The sequence below is a fragment of the Eriocheir sinensis genome, unplaced genomic scaffold, assembly GCF_024679095.1.
Source record: "Eriocheir sinensis breed Jianghai 21 unplaced genomic scaffold, ASM2467909v1 Scaffold586, whole genome shotgun sequence".
Lineage (NCBI taxonomy): Eukaryota > Metazoa > Arthropoda > Malacostraca > Decapoda > Varunidae > Eriocheir > Eriocheir sinensis.
Window position 1 is genome coordinate 190737 of NW_026111927.1, and position 10000 is coordinate 200736.

The following is a 10000-nucleotide window of genomic DNA, read 5'->3' on the forward strand; positions in this document are numbered from 1 at the left end:
GAGGTAAAGTTGGGAGGCTGAGTGACTTGGAGCGGCGCGGCGTATCTGAAGGTGTCGTGGCCACGGTACACCTCACGTTCCTTGACGGGGGCGGGGAGGTTACTCTCTCTCTCTCTCTCTCTCTCTCGTCTATTACCTCCACTTTCATTCATGGCAAACTCCTCCACTTCCTCCTCGTCATCCTGCTATTGTACAAACACCACATCTATCCGTCTCACAACCACCACCACCACCACCACCACAACCATGTCTTCCCTTCTCTCCACCACCACCCCTTCCACTACCATTATCACTAACGCTCCCCTCCCTCGTACTTCTCTTTCTCCTCCACCCCTTTTCTCTTTCTCCTCCCCCTCCACTTCCTTCACATCTTCTTGCCTCTGCCTCTATTTTTTTCCTTTCTCCTTCTCCACCTCCTGATCGTATTCTTCTTACAGATATTTCTCCTTCATTCCTGTCTCCCTCTCTACCTCCTCCATCTCATTTTCCTTCTTATTCTGCTCCTTCTGTTCTTCATACGCCCTTTACCCCTCTTCCTTTTCTTTTCCTTCCTCTCCTCTTCCTCCGTATGATCTTCCACCAACTCTGCCGCCTTCTTCATTACCCTTTTCTCCTCCTGCTCCTTCTTCTCCATTTGTCTCCTAGTTCCTACCCTTTTCTTTTCCTCCTCCTCTTGCTTTTCCTTTATCGCTACCCCCTCTTTCTCTACCTTCCTCCTCCTCCTCCTCCTCCTAGGAGCCTCATGTGTTTACGTCTTGGGCTTGGCAGGAAGTAATATTTTGCGTCTAAGGTGTGGGCGCCGTCACTCCTGTGCTGCCTATTTGTCGCCCTGAGGCCTGGCTGGTAACTGGCTGGCTGGCTGAGGGGATGAGTGGGAAGATAGCTGGGTGGGTGGGTGGGTGGCTTGGCGTACGAGCGGATAATGGGGAAATGGCAGGTGGAAGGCTATTTGACTGAGTGGGTGGATGGTTGGCTGATTGGATGGTAGGTGGATTGGTGGATGGGTGAATGAGTGGGTGGGTGAAATGATGAGTGGGACAGAGATAGAGGAAGATAGAAGATGGTTTCGTGGCTGGGTGGGTGATTGGGTGGCTGGCTGGATAGTTGTGTGCGTGGCTGTCTGGGTGAACGAGTGAATGAGTGGCTCGGTAGATAGGTAAATGTGTGGCTGAATGGGTGAGTGGGTAGTTAAGTGAATGGATGCATGATGAAAAAAAGCCAGTATTACCCCGATCTTTAAAAAAGGAGATAAAAAACAAGCCAGTAATTATCGTCCTATCAGCCTTCCGTCTGTCCTAATTAAACTATTCGAAAAAATGATGAGAGATAAAATGATCACTTTCCTTGAAACAAATGATTTAATAACTGATAGTCAGCACGGATTTCGTAGTAATCGGTCTTGCCTTACCAACCTATTAACTTTTTTCAACGATGTTTATACATGTTGGGACGCCCGAAGCCCATATGACGTAATTTACCTAGATTTTCAAAAAGCGTTTGATAAAGCTCCTCACGTTAGGCTTATTTCTAAACTGGGTTCCCACGGTATTAACGACCATCTATGTGCGTGGATTCATGACTGGCTCACCGACAGAGAACAACGTGTAGTTCTTAATGGTGAAGCATCGGATTGGCAACCCGTCACCAGTGGCGTGCCCCAAGGTTCGGTCCTGGGGCCAACACTATTCATAATTTACGTGAACGACTTAGAAACTGATATTCTATCAAAAGTAGCCAAATTCGCCGACGACAGCAAATTAGGAGGTACGGTAATGAACAGTCAGAGTTGCGAAAAGATTCAATCAGACTTAGTAAGACTTGCCGACTGGAGCGAAAAATATCAAATGAGTTTTAACGTAGATAAATGTAAAGTAATTCACATAGGTGAAAAAAATCCTAACTTTAAATATCAGATTCAAGGACATGAGCTCAGCGAAGTAAAACGAGAAAAGGATCTTGGTGTCATTATCAGTAACACTCTTAAAATGAGTGATCAATGTTCTGCAGCGAGTAAAAAATCCAATATGATGTTAGGATTAATCTCAAGAAACTTTGATTATAAATCACCCGAGCTTATGAAGAGATTATATTTAGCATTTGTAAGACCACACCTAGAATACGCCGTTCAGTTCTGGTCACCGAACTATATCAAAGATCAAGTTTTGCTAGAAAGGATACAGCGACGAGCAACCAAACAAATTCCAGCGCTCCGAAACTTGCCATATGACGAGCGTTTAAAGCGTTTAGATATGTTTTCCCTAAAAAAGCGAAGGATAAGAGGGGACTTAATTGAAGTTTTCAAAATCCTTAATGGATTCGACAACATTAACCCAGATAGTCTATTTCAGAGAGACACCAACACAATAACACGCAGCAACGGTATGAAGTTAAAGGGAAACCGATGTAACACATTGATGCCCAAAAGTTTTTTTCAATAATAGAGTCGTCGACTCGTAATAGACTCCCACCGTCAGTAGTTAGCGCACAGAGTATCAATAGCTTCAAGTCTTCATTGGATAAGTACTTCAGGGATATAAGATTATACTGACCCTTCTTCGCATGTTTTCAGACAGATTGCAGCAAGACGTCAACCTAAATTCATATTATCCTCCCCCACAACCTAGATTGCAAGTAGCGCAAGTTAACAATAGAGTAAAGCAACAGTTAATGTCCGCATGACAGGTGCAGTGAGGTGTGGGTGCAGTAAGGTGACAGGTTACTGGTGCCGTGCCTAGTACCGCCGGTAAAACGAGGATCAAGCCTCCACCTGTGCCCCTGAAACTACACCTCACCCATCTTGAGTATTAGGGGGGATTCTGAGGCTACCCTGTGCAGGCCACTCGTCCTCTTCCATTCTCCTTGTGTTTCTGTGTTCTTATGTTCTTATGTAATGAAGTCATTTTCCCCCACAGCTTAGGTTACCAGTAGTGTACGTTAAGGGTAGTAATTTCCTCTTATTTCTCTCTTTACTGTAAAATTTCCATGTCCCTTTCTTCCTTAAAGGTACATGGTGTTCTAACTATTTCCTGCCGGCACGTTGCCGGAGGGAGAGGTGGGTGGGGAGGAGCCTTCATCTATTCTGTCCTGTCTTAACACACGTAGCTTACTAGTAGTAGCGGTAGTAAACAGACACCCTCGCCATAGACCGATAGGTCTTCTGGTGTCTGTTCTTCCTATTTACTCCTATGTATTCCTCCTATTCCTCCTCCTCCTTTCACTTTTTTCTTCCCTTAAATCCTCTAACTGTCTCTTCCCTTAACCATTTCCTTACTCCCTCCTCCTTTTTTCCTCCTCAACCTTTCCTCTTCCTCATCCATTCCTCCCTTCTCCATAACTACCTTGCTCTCTCTTCCTCTCGTCCCCCAAACACTTCCTTCAATTCTTTAGTGTCTTCCATTTATTCTATTCCTCTTTCCCTTGTCATCTTCCTCCTTTTGTTATCTACTCCGTTATCCTTCCTTAGCCTTGATCTCTCATCCTCTCTTCCTTACCCTAACATTTTTCTTCAATCCTTCAACTTTCCCTTATCTCTCTGTTGTTGTTGTTTTTAAGTACAGGAAGCAGCTCAAGGGAAAAAAATAATAATAATGAAGAAAAAGCCCGCTAATCATTGACCCTTTATTCTTTATTTTCTCTTTTCTCTTATTTTTTTAACTTATTTTCCTTGTTTTTGTTTTCCTCCCTTCCTTTTCCTACTTCATTACTTCCTCCCTTGATTTGCCTTCCTTCTTCCCTACCACTCCTTCCCTCCTTCCTTCAGTTCAATCCTCCCTTCGTCCCTTTTCTTCCTCTTATTATTTCGGAGCAATGATTTCCCTCCATAACTTCCTGCCTTCTCTCCTTCCTTCTCTCCCCTCCCTACTTTCTTCCCTTCCCTCTTCCTTCTTTCCTTCCCTTTCCTTCTTCCCTCCATTCCTCCCTCTTATTCTTTCGAAGTAGTCATTTTCCTCCATAACTTCCTCCTTTTTTCTCCTTCCCTTCCTTTTCCTTTTCTCTCCCTTCCTTCCCCCACCCACTGACCCCTCCCCACACTGCCTCACCTCCGCCACACCATTCATCACCAAGGGACAAGCAGAAGTTAAACCTCCTCACCCCCTTCAGATTCTCTCTCTCTCTCTCTCTCTCTCTCCTCCTGCTCCTCCAAGCATACAAATAATAACACAAATAACACATACTGGAAAATAAGGTTGAGACAAGGAAAAGAAAGATAATATTAGGAAAAAGGGAAAAAAAGCAAGCCCATATATATATAACAAAACAAAAACAAAGAGAAGATACAATAACAACTATACCACACGGAGGAGAAAACATCACAGTTAAGGAAAGGAGAAAGGAACCAACGGCGTGTAAGGAAGGAAAGGAGGAGGAAAAGCAACTCGGTTTAAGACACGAGAAGGAAAACCAAGAGTGGAACAAAACTAAGAGGAAAGGAACACTGCCTCGTGTCGGCTGCCAGCATCTGCTACACACTGCCTCCCCCCATTCCCTTCCTCTCCCTTCAGCCATTCCCTCCATTCCTCTCCATCCTTCCCTACATTTCTTCCACTCTCTTCATCCCTCCTTCCTTCCTCCCTCACCATTCCTCCCCCTCTCTCTCCTCTCCATTCCTTTACTCTCCCTTCCTCACTTCCACTCTCTCCATCCTTCCCTTCCCTTGCCCTCCATCTATTCCTCCCTTCCCTTCAGTTCTCCCTCTCTCCCTTTCTCTCCATCCCTCCTGTAATCTCCTCCCCTCCATTCCTTTCTCCCCACCTTTCTCAATCCCTGGATTCCCTCCCTCTCTCCATCACTCCCTTCCCCAACATTTGCCCACCTCCCAACACACCAATCCCTTGCAACATCACTTCATCTTAAACTTCCTCTCTCCCTTCCCTATCCATCCTTCTCTCTGTCCCCGTCCCTCCATTCCCTAGCCATCCAAGCCTCTCCCTACACACCCTTCTCCCAGCCTCACCTCATCTCCTAGCGAGGCAGACGTCAGCAACGGCCACGGCAGGAACACCCACGTAACGCAGCACCGCCACACTGTACGCGCAACAACGGCAACGGAACCTCAACGCGAAGTGAGGCAGGGCAAGGACGGGAAGGGAAGGGAAGGCCGGGAGGCATTTTTACACTCTGTATACTGACTCAACACCATACCCTCCGGCGACCAATGAGACGCCTCAGAGACGAGTGCGTCATTCCCTCCGCCGACCAATCAGACGCTTCACAGACGAATGCATTACTATGACGTCACATCGTCACATAAATCCTGTAATCATTTTTTTTTATTCATTTCAATCGTACAATGTGTATGTCTGTTAGCTAATGAAACGTAATGTTTTTATTCTGAGTTTTTATTTGAGTATGGAAAATACTATACGTTAAGTTACCGTGATAAATAAAGAAAGAAAATAAGATTGTAAAAGAAAATGGAGCATTTAAATGACATACTTAGGTAAATACAACTTCATTTTTTCTCTCTCTCTCTCTCTCTCTCTCTCTCTCTCTCTCTCTCTCTCTCTACCTCTCTCTCTCTATCGCTCTCTCTCTCTCTCTCTCTCTCTCTCTCTCTCTCTCTCTCTCTCTCTCTCTCTCTCTCTCTCTCTCTCTCTCTCTCTCTCTCTCTCTCTCTCAGGAGGTAAAAGTGAATTACCAACTAGAAAATTATACATGTATTCATAGACATTATACATAGAATGCAAAAAATATTACCTGCAGTTCAGACAAAAATAAATAGATTTCCTTAATTAGCTAACGAATGGGGTACGTTACATTAATTCTCAGAAGATACAGATATGTGAAATATTATTATGACATGTCCATTATAACACAGGGTTAATAACATTATTTTCCCTGCTCCCCCAAGAGTACCCGCAAAAAGATTTTTAAGGTAATTGTCCGTCATTGCAAATATATACAGATAATACATTCATGTACTATATAAAACTAAACAATATTACGAAAGGGCATAGAGTAATAAGAAAAGAAATTAAAATGTATATTTCATTAATTAAGCACCACATAGGGAGATACTATCATATACTGACTGGGAATAAGGCATCACAGATTGGAGAAGTACCACTGGCTGGGGAGCCCTATAGCCCCCACTATACAGGTATGTGGACAGGCTGCCATTGGTTCATACTCATAGTATAATACATCTCAGGGGCGGAAGTGTGTGTGTGTGTGTGTGTGTGTGTGTGTGTGTGTGTAAGAATGCTACTGAGGAATTAGGGAAAATAGGAGGAAGGAGTATGATAGGTATTGAAATAGGAAAGTGAGGGAATTACTTTGTGAAAGTATATAAACAGATGGATGAATAGTTTGGTAGGAAACTAAGTGGTGAAGAAGAAGAAGAAGAAGAAGAAGAAGAAGAAGAAAAATAATAATAATAATAATAATAATAATAATAATAATAATAATAATAATAATAATAATAATAAGAAGAAGAAGAAGAAGAAGAAGAAGAAGAAGAAGAAGAAGAGAGAGAGAGAGAGAGAGAGAGAGAGAGAGAGAGAGAGAGAGAGAGAGAGAGAGAGAGAGAGAGAGAGAGAGAGAGAGAGAGAGAGAGAGAGAGAGAGAGAGAGAGAGAGAGAGAGAGAGAGAGAGAGAGAGAGAGAGAGAGAGAGAGAGAGAGAGAGAGAGAGAGAGAGAGAGTTTGGTGGTAAGCTAAGGCGAGGTCACTGTGGTATGACAGAATAATTTTCAACATCTAATGAGTGTGAACACAGTTGGAGATGTTACTGTAGAAAGTACGAGTATGGTGGGTATGGGAGCAGGCAAAATGCGAGCTTGTGTGGAGAGAGAGAAAAACGAACAGAAGAGAAAGCAGGATACTATATGTTACAAGTTGTAAAACTGTAAGTATGGATGGATTAACCCCATAAATGTTTAAGTATGGAGATGTAGTGGTAGAGTGTATGCTATTGATATGTAAACTTGCTTGTGGACCATTAAGTGCAAGAGAAGTGGATGAAGACACTAACTGTCCCCTCTCAAGAGTAAAAGTGAGTGCAATAGCAATAAAAGGATTAGGATGCTCAGTGATCCAGGAAAAGTTTATGGGAGAATATTGACTGAAAGGCTGATGGAAATAACAGAGAAGGTTAGTAAGGAGCAAGGAGGTTTCAGGAAAGGGAAGGACTGCATGAATGAAATATTTACAATTAAGATGATAGTTGAATAGTATCTAGGAAGAGGTAGGAAACTATATGCAGCCTGTATGAATCTTAAGAAGACATATGATAGGAGAAGATAAGGAAGATCTATGGAAAGTTCTAGGAATATATGGTGTAGGAGGACAGTTAGGTAATGGAGGGAAAAAAGGCATTTCATAGAGGAGCGTATTCATATGTGAGGGTGGAGGTGAGACAGGGATGTGATGTCGCCATAGCATATCAATATCTTTACGGATGATTTTATGAGGGAAAATAAAGCCAAGGTTGGGAATATTGGAGCAAGATTGAGGTTGCATTTTGCTGATTAGCCTGTGATTGGATGTTTGCAGATGACACTGTCTTGCTTGCTGACAGTAAAAGGGAACTTAAGATTAAAATGTGGTGAATTAATTTAATAGGGTGTGTACAAGAGTGATATTGAAAGTTAAAGTAAATTGATCTTATTTGAGAGAAGAGGATATATAGGTGGTGAAGTTCAGCACGCTTTGTAGCTAGTGTGAGTGTACCACTTGCTAAGAGATTCCAGGTAATGATAACATAACATAACATATTTATAGGACAACAAAGGGTAGTCTACTTATCCGGAAACTGTGCTATGGATAAGCAATGTTTTGAACTGGTTTGGACACATTGAGAAAAAAATGAATGGTTAGTTGGAAAAAGATGTACATGAGTTAGGATACTTAATGGCCAGAACCATGACTCTTCGCATTAGGCTGATTGAGAGATATGTTTAGTGCTAGGTTGCGTTGTCTTTTTATTGCCTTTTCAATAAGGCTGCCTTTTCGTTTGCGACCCTTTCCAATGGGTGCAGCTCCTCGTGGCATGCCCACCTGGCGTCGTGCAACAGAAGTGGGCTGGCAAGGTATTTTGCCACGACCAGCTCCCTGCATAGCAGAACTACCAGTGCTGTGAAGAAGGCTGTTCAGTTGATTTGATGTTCGAACAGATTTAAGTCTTGACAACAGTTTCTGCATTCCCTCAAGAGTCTGTTCATCTCCATACTGAGTAGCAAGGTGGAGCATAGTGTCATTAATTTCTGTTATTACTTGTAATACTGCTGCACCTGTAGGTTTGGTAGAATTACTTACGTCTCCAGTTTCATTACATTCCACTTCTGGCTTTATGTTTGTAGGTGGTATCTACTTCCACATTATCTACATCATGAGCTGCACCATGAGACTTTTGTTTTCCTCCAGTATGTGAGTGATCATCCCCTGTTACTGATTCAGAGCTTTCTTTCAAGGTAACAAAGAAATCCAAGGGTGGTACGTTTTCATTTCTAAGTGCAATACTTTTTTTTTTTTTTTTTACGTCATTGCCTGTTGCGCCGGTAGGCATCTTCCTGGTGGGGCCTAATGGTCGGCCCAAGGCTACTTCCAGGTGGGGCCTGATGGTCGGCCCAGCCCGTTCTGGCGCAGGCGAGTGTTTATAGTGGCGCCATTATTTTGCCCATGCCCCCCCTCGACGTCTTGATTTCGCGCTTGGGACTTCTCTGAGTCCGGGTTGATGGGTGGTCTTCAGGACAGCATGTGGGTAGTTTTAAGCCACTCGGCGGTGACTGAAAAATCCGAGTGGTAGCGTGGGGATTCGAACCCGCGTCGTCCATCACGCGGTGAATGTGAGCCCAGTACGCTACCAGTTCGGCCACCGCCTTGCAAGCCAGTGCCTATTTTCTGGGCTATTTTCCAATATCTGAGGTAACTGCAAGAGGAACTGTTCTGAACAAGCAGCCTGATGTTTGCAAACTTTACCAGTCATACCAGTACTGCACTCGCACAAGCCAATTTTAAGATCTACAGTATACTGTATTTGTTCCTTTGACTGGCTTTTAACTATGAACTGATGCTGATCTTCATTATACCTAGTGATGCTTTCCTTACTAATGGAAATCCCAGTTGGTGGCTTCACTACTTTCCTTCTACAGAGAGACACATCAATGAGGCGTTGTTTCATATATTCATCAAATATTTCATTCATAAACATGATCAGTTGAGTCGTGTTGTAGGCTTTACATCTGCAGGGCAAACCAGAAACATGTATAGCATAAATTTTTGTCCTGATTTCTAAAATATTACACATTGGTGCACAATTATTATACGTATATTATATATTATAAAGGTTTTTTTATTAGCTAAATATCGATGAACATTATTAATAGAATATGTGCATAGCAAAACATTATTTTTAGTTGTTTTTCACAGTGATAAAAATTTAATTATATGTCAGTGTACTGAATTTGTAACTTTTTACTATTAGGCACTAGTAGTTTAGTAAGGAACTTCTTTAGTGTTACAATACCACAAATTTGCTTAATATATAATACCTTGCTGCTATGGGGAAACTGTATTTCTTCTCTATCATCTAAGGTGAAAACTGAATTTCTTCCCTGAATCCCTATCTTGTATGGGGAAAACTGTATTTCTTCTCTATCTTCTAAGGTGAAAACTGAATTTCTTCATTGAATCCCTATCTTGTATGGGGAAAACTGTATTTCTTCTCTATCTTCTAAGGTGAAAACTGAATTTCTTCCCTGAATCCCTATCTTGTATGGGGAAAACTGTATTTCTTCTCTATCTTCTAAGGTGAAAACTGAATTTCTTCCCTATCTTGTATGGGGAAAACTGTATTTCTTCCCTTTCTTCAATAGGGATATCTGTATTTTTATGACAAATAATATACAAAGTCAAAATCTCTTCCAACGTCTCAAAAAATTTTCCTAGAAATTTGCCTAGGGGGCAATCTCCCCTATGGCCCCCCCACTGGCTACGCCACTGGGGAGGATTATTGGAAAAAGTACATCATTGGAAATTCGTCAGTCATCGATGGGTTCCTAC

At 42.5% G+C, this 10000-nt stretch overlaps 1 long non-coding RNA gene across 3 annotated transcripts in view; it reads right to left on the reverse strand.

Moving 5' to 3' along the window:
* The window catches only part of LOC126993222 (uncharacterized), a 19514-nt gene that overhangs the window by 7879 nt on the left and 1635 nt on the right, over positions 1–10000 (reverse strand). The window contains exon 4 of one of the 3 annotated variants that reach the window (XR_007747504.1): positions 8826–9180. The exons of the other annotated variants lie outside the window; for them this stretch is intronic. This is a non-coding gene — a long non-coding RNA (uncharacterized LOC126993222). Of the gene's footprint in view, positions 1–8825; positions 9181–10000 lie in introns of those variants that run through there. 3 annotated transcript variants of the gene reach the window in all.